Source organism: Stylophora pistillata, chromosome 10 (genome assembly GCF_964205215.1).
Source record: "Stylophora pistillata chromosome 10, jaStyPist1.2, whole genome shotgun sequence".
NCBI lineage: Eukaryota > Metazoa > Cnidaria > Anthozoa > Scleractinia > Pocilloporidae > Stylophora > Stylophora pistillata.
This window is the reverse complement of record NC_142528.1, coordinates 2,150,001-2,162,368: the sequence shown is the minus strand read 5'-3', so window position 1 is coordinate 2,162,368 and position 12,368 is coordinate 2,150,001. Positions and strand designations below refer to the sequence as shown.

Sequence of the window (12,368 nt, the reverse complement as noted above, 5' to 3'; positions counted from 1 at the left end):
TTGAATTATTATAATTAATATTTTAAAGTGCGCGCTCTTTTAAAGTTTGTTAGACACAACGGAGAAGGATGTATACAATATGATAAAACTCGAAGTGTCTACCTCCACACTCATTTCTTACCTGCTCACGAAGAGTGTGGACGATGGCGAGTACTCAGGATCTTTCCGCGGTTCTAAAATCGTATCGACAAAAAATGCATGCTGTTCATGCTCGCGTAAAGTATCAGGAAAATGTGTTGAAGGAATATAAAAAACATGCCAAGAATGGAACGTTCCCCAAAATATTGAAATCAATGAAAAGGTACCCTAAGATGCAAAGTCCTGAGGCTCAGAAACGTGTCAATGAAGCATACCATCAAGTAAAATGTACGGTCTTAGATCAAGCGATTCAAGAGATTCAAAAGAATCTTGCCGCACACAAAGAACAATATCAATCCTTGCTACATCAGCTACAAAGTGAGCGACAATTACTGGAGGGCAGGAAAGAAAAGACACCCAAGATATCTCACCACACACGAGTGAATCCTGAATTGATTGAATTACAGAAAAAATACGATCAACTCTGTGCCAAGTTAGACACATTCTCAAAATCTAGCGAGAACAAAGATATCATACACACGGGTGAAGAGGGTGTTAATGGTGTATGAGGCGGTGATAGGTTAGGGAAAGTGGTGAGACGATAATACATAAAAAGCAGAGAACCTTACATTTTTTCATTAGTATCGCTGTGACACGAAATGGGAGTCGTGATACCTTGATAAACTTCTAATCGGATAATGCCACACCTTTGCCACTACTGCAATAGAGCATTCACGCGTTCGGAAAACAAAGAGCGTCGCGAGAAAAATTCATGCGTGAACTCAAGAGTCAATCCAAATCCATGGTTCCCTTCAACTGTGGATACCCATTCCATTCCACCCGTGACTATAGACCCGACTCAATCGTTCGATCTATCACAAAGGTGGTGTGAGGGTTTCAAATTCAAATCACCCAGTAGCATATTCATCGTGGGTCCTTCGGGATGCGGTAAAACTTGCTTCACCAAATCATTACTGCTACAACATTTGGATGAATTGTTTGCGTCACCCCCTGCCGTCATTCACTACTGTTACGGTGCTTGGCAAGATGGATACCGTGAGATGTATCAACATGGTATAAAATTTCACGATGACCTACCCGATGAAAAACAGTTAAAGCAATGGTTCCCTAAAGATGGTGGATTACTGGTCATGGATGATCTTATGACTGAAGGAGGAGACGATAAAGAAGTGTTAGACCTTTTCACCAAACTTTCTCATCATCTTAACATTACTGTTATCTATCTTTGTTAAGATATGTTTCCACCTGGCAAATATGCAAAAAGTATTTCAAGGAATGCTCATTACGTGGTTGCTTTCAAAAACCCACGCGATCAATTGGGTTTCAAAAATTTATTGTTACAAGCCTTTCCCATGGAGTGGCAAGATATTATGCAAGTGTATTCTGAGGTAACTCAACGACCCTATGAGTATATCACCCTGGATTTACATCCTGCTAGAAAGGATGCTCACCGCGTATTCAGTCATCTTTTGACACATTAAGGATGTGTGCGACTGTATCCTAGAAAAGTGAACGTTTAAAACAGCCCTACACATTGGTCAGAAATAATTTAGGAGCAACCACCAGCAAGTACACATCGAGGAAACTTATAGTGCGTGTGTGTGTGTATGACCATGACTGATAATTCTCAGGATCTAGATGTCTTTGGCGAACCACTAGAAGAAGATGAAGAGCCTGAGAACACAGATGATGAAGACAATGATGATGAAGGTGAAGATAAAAACAAGGATGACGGTGACGATGACGATGATGATGACAATGTCAGTGTGAATCCGTGGTCAGAATTGAAACAGGAAGTGAAAGATGATATGAAAACGACTTTGGCTGAACAAGAAGAAGAACAGAAAAACGAGGGGGGATCCGAGAATGACAATTCGCTCTTACCTTTAGCTAGGCGAAAGTTGAGAAGGTTATACTTGCATCGTCTAAAGTGGTATAACCGTATTAAACAGAATAAAATACATAGGCAAGTCATGCATACCGCTCGACGATTGCTGAATATAGACGGTATGGATTGGGAGGAGGCATTAGAGGCTGCCGTGGACAGGAGAAACTTCCTATTGAATGGTCTGATCAACAAACCGTTATTGGATGAAAGTGATGATGATGATGATGATCATGATGATCATGATGATGATGAAAAAGAGGAGGAAATGAACACTGTGTAACCGCTATAGTATGCGTGCATGTTTACGCGAAACAAAGACAAAATAAAATCATGTTGTAAACAATTTTTTGTCGAATTTTATTTATGACCACACTAAGTTTAGAAATGTACATCATCTGCTAGTCCGTCAAACTCTCTGGGTGTTACCTGCGGCACCTCTGTGTTCGATTCTACCAGTGTGTTCAATGGACCTGTCTTTGCAGACATATGGTCTACAGCCATTTCTGGTAGTTAAGGAGGGTGCTGGGATTTTCTCTTTTAGCTTATAAGGACGAGTTATCTTTGCTCGCTGCTTTCTCTTCTTTTCGAAGACTCTACGTGAGAGGGAAATCATGCATTTTAATATATTTTATATTTCTACGATAATTGTCTTAAACGCTCAGACTTAATTGTTATCTTTAGTAAACTTCCATAGGTGATCTGGACGAATCACGGTCCTTCCATATTCTCCATTATCCAAACACTTCATACGCGAAAGAGTACAGCTCACGTTATGTCTCCAATCAATCTCTCTTCTCTCTTTCTCTCCCACGAATATCGGGAAGTTTGCTTCAATGAAGTCACAAATTTGATTCGGGAACATACCCCCTTTTACTGTACTCAACTTAAGACCGTCGGCTCGATCCCTCACTAAATATGAAACCGGTTCGTCAGAACTTAGAATAGCCTTTGCAATGACAGCCACATATCTCTCTACTTTAGGCATGTTTTCGTTAGTGATACTTTTTTGGCTTGCTTAAAACCACTTCTATACAGTCTATGCTCCATTTCCATTGGTCCACCATTGATTGACACATGCCATAACTATTTAAACTCTTCCTTCAAGTAATATAATTTATTATTCGCATGGACTCACTCGTTCTAGTCATTTTATTCCTCAACTTTACTCAGTTCTTGGGACTCATATACACTCGCGGTAAGATATTACCACTAACAAATGTGACAGTTTAAAACAGTTTATTACAGTGATACTAGATCATTCTATGTACACTCTATCCTTCTCTTCCTCTTTTCTGCTCCTGCGCGCGCGTCCGGAATGCGGTTGCGTGGCGACCGTGGCAATGTTTCCACGTTTTAGTCATGTTTCGTCACATGTAAGTCCATATCATATGAGCTAAGTAAGTCTTTGGATTATGCTCCTTGTAATTCTTCCAATCGCTTTATCACATATTGATGTCCAGGTTTTGTGTAAAACGTGCTTGTATATAGGTACTTGCTATGTTGCCTCTCTTTTATCCCTTTTATTTTGTGTTTAAACGGGGTATCCAGGAACGGTTTGATTGTATATATCTTCTCTTCGACTTCTATGTAGGGATGAATTTCATTGAGATACACCAGTTGTCTGATTGGATGAAATCGAACTTTCTTCATCATCACTTTGGTCCCACGTATGGTCATACCATTCCGACTCATAGCCACTCTTATACACCCATTGCTAGATTTCCATTGGTATATCATTGATTGACACACGTCATAACTCGGAAACAGTTTGGACAGACAGGTCATTGACTTTGATCCAAAAAACATGTAAGGACGCTATGACTTGATTAAAATTTGATGGACAGATAATAATGGGACAGTTACAACGCCTGCTGGCATTTCGTATTTTTCCCCGGTTTGTATGCTCTGTGGTTCATTTTTCCCGAGAAATGGGAATGTTCATGAGCATGGTGCTGCGTTTTGGAATACCCTTTTCGTTCGATTTTTTTCTGATAATGTTTTTAAACAGGAGATTTAATTATTTCTCTTCGAATCATTCTCATTGAATTGCGTCGACGTATCGTTGTTATTTTCCTCACTTGCGGAACTTTGTATAGAGTTTAAAACACTTTCGTCACTGCTAGTGATCACACTCACGCGTTCCAGTTTATTTTTAATTAAGATTTGAACTAAAGTAAACATTTTTATTGAGAAAAAAGCTATCACATGTTTATACCTCGAACGACCCACTGTTCATTTCCAGAGAATTTTGAATACTCATGAACTGAGTGATCACCATCCGAACTATTTTTTTATTTTATTGGAGTGGGATGAATTATTCACATTCCATCGTAGGGTTTAGGCGGAAACAAACCTCTTTTATTCTCGATTTTTTTACACGATACGAATGCTAATCACTTTTACCATTGGAAGTATGAGTCACCATCTTGCGTTTTATTGTTTCCATTGTTTGTCTCACTCGATGTTTGACTGTTAGGGTTTTTATTTTGATTTTGATATGGGAATAAGTCGGTTAGGGAATTGGGCTTAGGGTGAGAGTTAGGGGTGTAGTTGTGTGAGTGACCGCAATAACCCAGGTTCTAATCCTGGTCACGACAGTTTTTCCTTTTATTCTAAAATGAACGTTTTTTCAATATTCATAGTAACTTGAAATCATTTTCCCTAAGGGAGGATTAAACACCATCTTAGGTTTCATTATTTTTATTGTTTTACACCATCTTAGATGACCTTTATTTTTTCAAATTATAAAAAAAGAAACACGCTCCTATAACCTACGCAATTTAACCCTAAACCAGGATTTATTGACCGCTTTTAATTTGTGTTTCCCTCCTACATCTCTCATACATTTCCTTCTAATTTTCAAGTGTGGATACTCTATTGTCCTAGAACCGGTAAAGGTAGTTGCGTGATACTATGTATCATTCATAATAAACACTCATATTTCGTCTATCCACTTTGGTTTCTAGAGTGCTCTTATTCTTTTTAAATTGTCCTGCCAAAACGCTTTTCTCTCTATTTCTTCTTCTTTTAGTACACACCATTCGCATTGACCGCAATTAAGGAGAAATCGTAAAAGTCAGACATTATAAAACTGACCAAGAGTTTATAACGACAAGGTCTACCCGAACACCTTGACAGCTTGTCAAGCCCTGTGTCTTACGATCATACCTCTCTTACATTTTTAAAACGTTGAAGTCATACGTCCTGAATAACCTGTACCACATGCGTGTGAAAACCTTTTGGGACTCTTATAAATACAACTTCTGCTCGCAGTCTAAGTCGATTAGATTAGTATGTCTGACCCGCGATACCCAAACGCGCAATATAGGGTCCATTCTCTTTTCCCTGTGTTGTGTGACAATAAACATTACGTATGCGAAAACAGTGTGTTGGAGCTAACCCCCCCGCCATCTTGGATTCTTTTGTTCCCATTGTTTTGAGAAAACTGTTATTTTTTAAAATGAGATGCGGAAAAACCCTACACACGAACCTAAGTGAAATCTAACTTTAACCTCCCCAACAACCCTAACCCCAACAACCCTAACCCTAACATCCCTAAACCCCAACAACCCTAAACCCCTCGTGCACCTACGCCTCATGAATAAACCCTAAAACCCCCCTCGTGCACCTACGCCATATGAATATTTCATTAGAACCCACTTGGCCGAATCACTCGGACCCAGGCCGCGCGGAAGTTGCCAAGAAACCTATGATTCCAACGTGGGAGAACAATCTACTTTCCAATTGTACAGTGACATGATGACAGCTTGTCAATCAGAGTGACATTTTTACGATTATGTATAACCTCTTCTTACATTTCTACATTCATTTCAAACACCATGTCATCTGAAAAACAACTGTTTGGACGAAGAGATTGAACACAATCCCCAGTGGGCCGGAACTATCCTAGACGAATTATTTGCCATTACAAAAGAAAAAGCTACCACGCAAGATCTTTGTGAAATACGTAGACAAGTGACAAGATACATTGACGAGATTGAAACTAATGATTCCAACGTGGGAGAACATTCTACATTCCATCAATTATACAAAGACATGATGACAGCCTTTCTAGCTTATGTTACCTACTTACAACTCAAATATCGTGCAAAGTGAACGAATAAATCATATGCAAAACCAAATGTTGTACTTTATCTCACCGCCATCTTGGACTCTTTCGTCTTTTGAAAAACCGTTATGATGTTTTTATTCACCCTTCTCACGAAATTTAAGCCTAACCCTAAAAACCCCTCGTACACCTACACGAAATTTAACCCTAATAACCCCCTCGTACACCTACGCTAATTTTAACCCTAATAACACCCTCGTACACCTATGCAACATGAATAAATTAACCTCGGCTGGGACACTCGGACCCAGACCTCAACGGAATTGCCAGTTAGGCCCCCTACATTACTTGGAAGAGTTCCATCTTCCTTACCTTTCCGACATCCATACAGTTCCACCCTCATTGATATCTTATTTTTGTCGAACTCCATTAGTAGGAAACGTATGTACCTTGCTGTGATTGGTGGATGTAGGTCGTGATAAACAACACTGCTCTCGTCTGCGTTCCCATTAAATTCCTGCATCATAATAGAGATAGATAGATAGATAGATAGATAGATAATATTATTATAAACACCTTGCAGCCATAGGCTGAATTACGGAATATTTACAAATACAGATGATAAAAGAAAGAAAATTATCTGCATCTTATAAACATGGCTAAAACTAAAACTGTTTTTCAAGCGCTCGGTTTTGCAGATGGGAAGAGTGAAATCACTTTTGCGCGTCAGTGCGTATCTACAACTCTTCCTTTGAGGGAAGAGGCTGTGGAGTCTCTGGGTGGGGCTACGGACTACCTCGTCAAACAGATTGGTTGAAATCTTTTCTTTCCTCTCGTGAAGTTTCGGTAGGCCAGCTGTTTCTAGTGCTACACTACATGACAGGTCAGGATAGATGATTCTGAATGCCCTTCTTAATAATTGTGAAATGAATACTAGTTGTTTCGATTTAAAATGTACGGTACGTGCCCGCGTTGTATACGTGAGAATTTGCTAAATAATATCTACAGAATTGCATTCTGCAATGTTTTCGTGTGGTAAACCGTGAATAATTGCACGAGAGATTAGATTCGGGAAAATTCATCCCATGCCATGGTATGGCATAATTTATAAAAAAATGTTTCTTCAAATATCAGTCTAAAATTAACTAAAAACTGAGTAGATGAGATTTACGCCTGCAAAGAAAAATTGTAAAAGTATAAAACTTTCTTTTGTCGTAATGCACCGATCAAATTGAGGCCTCAATATCCCCCTTGGTACAGGTATTTGACCGTCGTTCATGCCCTACGGTGAGGAATTTTACTTTCCTGGGTAGGGTGGGGCAATTGAAACGGAAGTGTCAAGTCTTTCCTGCACGATTCTAAAGGTAAAGAGTTTGTTTTCGTGAACGAATGGCTTAGAAAGAAAATTTTGACATCGTAGAATGATGCTTATTAGCGAAAACCCAACAGCACCATTAAAAATAAATACATGACTTTGCCAAATTCTACGACTCTCGTTGATCACACAAATAAATCGTTCAATATTGGGTGATTTGAACGCAATTTTAACCCGGTGAGGGAATTGAATGACCCAATCTTCAAAAGTCCCATACCTGTGGGGTTGCCAGGCGGTTGCCTAGAGGGGCGTTGAAGCTTCGAATTCATCGACTAAAACATACTGTTTTGAACAACTACTGATTAATGCATTGCAACAAATCGAGTAATGAAGCTCTGTCTACTCAATAAGATTGCAAAAAGGACTGCTTGTCCTAACAAACAACACAAAGTGGGAAGTTTAAGTTAAGAAATGATCTTGGCTCTGCGGTGTACAAGGAGCAGTTCACGTTTCAGAATCTTCCGCCACCTCTCATCTGTTTTACCTTTGCAATTGTTTGCCCTTGTTCCCTGTAGTACTGGAATCTCACTCCATAGTTGCTGTATTGTAGCTTGTACTTCTTCACCCTGTATTTCCCTTGACTGGATCCTTGTGTTGCTACTCGTGTTACTTTAGTGTGTTGAGCTCTGAGATCGAGCTGAAGCCACTCATTTAAACGATTCCTATCAGCTACCCAAGTCTTCCCAGTATGATGTAATCTTACACTTTTTCCGACATTCTGTTCACGGGATGAGACACTTATCTGCTCCTCTGTGATTGTACCACTTTCCATACCAAGTGTTTCTTGACAATGTAAGTCTGTTTCAAAACACAAGGAATCTCAAATTAACAGGTTAAAAATCAGAGTTGCGACAATATACCTTGCGTTAGTAGTATAGTGACTGAGAGGTATAGACCAACAACCCTGGGGCCTAAAAATCTAAAATAATCCGTGAAAAATATATAACTCTAATCTGTAAAACTGATCTGTAAAAATGATCTGGAATAAATCTGTAAACTGATATGACAAAATCCAAAACTCCAGAAATTTTTAAACTTTATGGAAAAATTAAAATCATAAAACACAGACTCAAAATAGTTTCTTCTTAATCTTGTTTTCAAATTAAAACGCTTAAATTTTTTAAAAGTGCTTAAAGAAAAATTAAATATAAAAATTAAGAATGCGTATTGCTGAATCAAAAAAATATTGATATATAGTATGAATAAAGAAAATTACGAAAAATTTGATAAAGTACTTTAAGAAAAAACACGTAATTTAATTATGGAGAGCGATTCCAGATCAAAAAAATATTTACATATAGTATAGATAATATGAATAGACAAAATTTAGAAAATCTATCGAGAGAGCTACTTAGCAAATTAATTCCAAAAGATGTTATGATTCAAATGATTTTAAATGAACATCAATCACCAATTATTCAACAAAGACAAAAAAGTGTAAAACAGATGGCTCAAGAATATGAAGAAAAAAATATGAAACAAAAAATCGTAGAGCCTCCTATCATTCCAATTAATAAACCAAAAATAAAAACAAGCGTGTGGGGATTGTCAAAGATGATAAAAAAAAAATGACAAAAACATTATTAAACCTCCAGTACCTAAACCAAGAGCTAAAAAACCTGTTCCTCTAAAAAGAACAATAATCAATGAAACAAATAGAGTTTTGAAAGGATTCACAAGATCCTATGAGATTAATATTAAAGATGAAAAAGATCCATTAATTCAAATGCAAAGCACAAGATTATTTATAAGAAGATTTATAAGAAGATTTATTTATAAGAAGATTTATTGATAAAGAATTAGAAGAAATGAAAGTAATGAGATTAGTTGAATCATTAAAAATAACTTTTGAAAAAGTCAATCATGATGGTGAATTTCAAATTAACGAAGTATATTTCAATAGTAAACCTCAAACAATAATAAATGAAATAAAGATAGAAGAATCTTTGCAATTAAAAGAGCAAGAATTATTAAATAAAATAGCACAATGGATTTCAGAAGGATCTGGTTGGATTATTAACTCAGTTGATAAGCATTATTTAAATTTTAATCATTATAATCCAACAAAAGGTTCATCTTATATTGAATTACCACCAGAATTAAGGAATCCTAAAAAAGGTTTGACCAATTTGCAAAATAAGGATAATGAATGCTTTCGTTGGTGTTATATCAGACATTTGAATCCACAAGAAAAGTATCCTCAGAGAATTAAAAAAGTCGACAGGAAGTTGTTGATAAATTAGATTATTCAGGAATTGAATTTCCAGTCAAACTTAGTCAAATAAATAAAATAGAAAAGCAAAATAGCATAAATGTGAATGTATTTGGATATGACAATCAACAAAGATATCCACTTTATGTTAGTAAAGAAAGAAATGAAGATCATTTGAATATTCTAGTGATACATGAACATGATTCACATTATGTTTTAATAAAATATTTTAACAGATTTATGCATGCTATAACAAAACATAATGGTAGAAAGCATTTTTGTTATTATTGTTTTCAATGTTTCAGTTCTGAAAGAGTTTTAAATGATCATAAAGACAATTGTCTTATTATGAATGGAACTCAAGCTGTTAAAATGCCTACTAAAGACAATAATATATTAAAATTTAATAATTATCATAAACAATTGCCAGTTCCATTCGTTATATTTATGCTGACTTTGAACCTATAACTGAGAAAACTCCTGGATGTCAGTCTTATGATAAAAAATCTTTTACCCAAGCTTATCAAAAACATACTGATTGTGGGTAAGGTTATAAAGTCGTTTGTTGTTATGATGATAAATACACAAAAACAATTCAAATATATCGTGGTGAAAAAGCCGTTTATAAATTCATGGAAAAAATGCTTGAAGAAGTAAAATATTGTAAGAGTGTCATAAAATCAAATTCAACAAAGCACTAAAAATGACAAAAGAAGATGAAGAACAATTTAAAAAAGCTGATAAATGTCATATCTGTGAAAAGATATATGCTGAAAAAGATACTCGTGTCAGAGATTATTGCCAAGTGACTGATTCGTACAGAGGTTCTGCACACCAAGATTGTAATCTTAATTTTCAAATAACTGATAAAATACCTGTCATCTATCACAATTTCAGAGGATATGAATTTCATTTCATAACGCAAGAGATTGGTGAAATTGTTAAGAATAACAAATACACAAATAAGAAAGGAGAAGAGTGTCAAATGAATATAAACGCTATTCCAAATAACTTAGAAAAATATATGGCTTTCCTGCTTGGAAATCATCTCACATTCATTGATAATTTTCAATTCATGAGCTCAAGTCTTGATAAGTTAGTGAATAACCTTCCTAAAGAAGCTTTCAAATATACATCAGAAAAATTCAAGAATAACGAATTAGATTTGATGACTAAAAAAGGTGTGTATCCTTATGATCACATGCATAGTTTTGAAAAATTCAATGAGACAAAATTACCTACTAAAGATGAATTTTACAGCATACTGAATAATGAACACATCTCTGATGATGAATACAAACATGCTCAAACTGTGTGGGAAACTTTTAAGCTAAAATCAATGGGAGACTAACATGATTTGTACTTGAAGTCTGATATATTGTTGTTGGCTGATATTTTTGAAAATTTTTAGAAAAACTTGTCTTCGATACTATAAATTAAATCCATGCCATTATTTTACAAGTCCTGGCTTATCTTGGGACGCAATGTTAAAAATAACAAATATTAAACTTGAACTAATGACTAAAAATTGATATGTATCAATTCAGTGAAAAAAGAATGAGAGGAGGAATGAGTTATATTGCAAATCGTTATCCTAAGGCGAATAATATATACATGAAAGATTATGATGAAAACGATGAATCGAAATACATCATGTATCTTGATGCGAATAATTTATATGGATGGGCAATGTCTTAATATCTACCAACAGGAGGGTTTAGATGGCTTTCAGAAAAGAAACTGAATGAAACATATATTGGTGCTTATCATGAAACAAGCCGAAAAGGATTGATTTTAGAAGTTGATTTAGAATATCCCGATGATTTACATGATTTACATAATGATTATCCACTTGGGCCTGAGAAAATAAAAGTCAAATAAGAGATGCTTTCAGATTATTGTAAAAAAATAGCCAATAAATTCAATATATCAACATGATTAGTATCAAAACTGATCTCCACACTGTTGAACAAAGGGAAATACGTTTTACATCATCAAAATTTAAATTTATATACACAACTTGGAATTAAAATAAAAAAGCTTCATAGAGCACTTGAATTCGATCAATCACCATGGTTGAAAAAATATATTGATTTTAATACACAAAAGAGAACTCAAGCTAAAACTGCTTTCCAGAAAGATTTTTTCAAATTGATGAACAATTCTGTATTTGGGACGACCATGGAAAACTTAAGAAATCGTGTTGATGAGAGATTAGTTACAGATGAGAAAAAACTTACAAAATTAGTCTCTAAGCCAAGTTTTGTTTCAAGCAAATCATTTAATGAGAATTTGGTTGCAGTTAATAAAATCAAAGAAACATTAACTTTGAACAGACCGGAGTCTCCAGTAGCTCAGTGATTAGAGCATCCGACTAGATCACGGAGGGTCGTGGGTTCAAGTCCCATCTGGGGCTCGAATTTTTCTACTACACTAAAAATTGTTTCATCTTTACATGCTCACTTTGGAGGTTGGTTGGCCGCATCTTGATATGCTTTAATGTGACAGCGTGATGCTGTTAGTGAGTTTCACAGGCGCTTACCAATACTTGGCTGTGTAGCCGCGCGATGCGGTTCCAGTCGAGGGCGACAAATTGACCCTTGCTCACCATAGAGTCTCCAGTAGCTCAATGGTTAGAGCATCCGACTAGATCACGGAGGGTCGTGGGTTCAAGTCCCATCTGGGGCTCAGATTTTTCTATTACACTAAAAATTGTCTCATCTCT

The 12,368-nt window shown here is 36.1% G+C and overlaps 2 pseudogenes; both read left to right on the top strand.

The window, feature by feature from the left end:
• LOC148721312 (QRFP-like peptide receptor) overlaps positions 1-12,368 on the top strand; it is a 107,658-nt pseudogene that overhangs the window by 56,952 nt on the left and 38,338 nt on the right.
• LOC148721314 (uncharacterized) lies at positions 777-1,580 on the top strand (annotated as a pseudogene).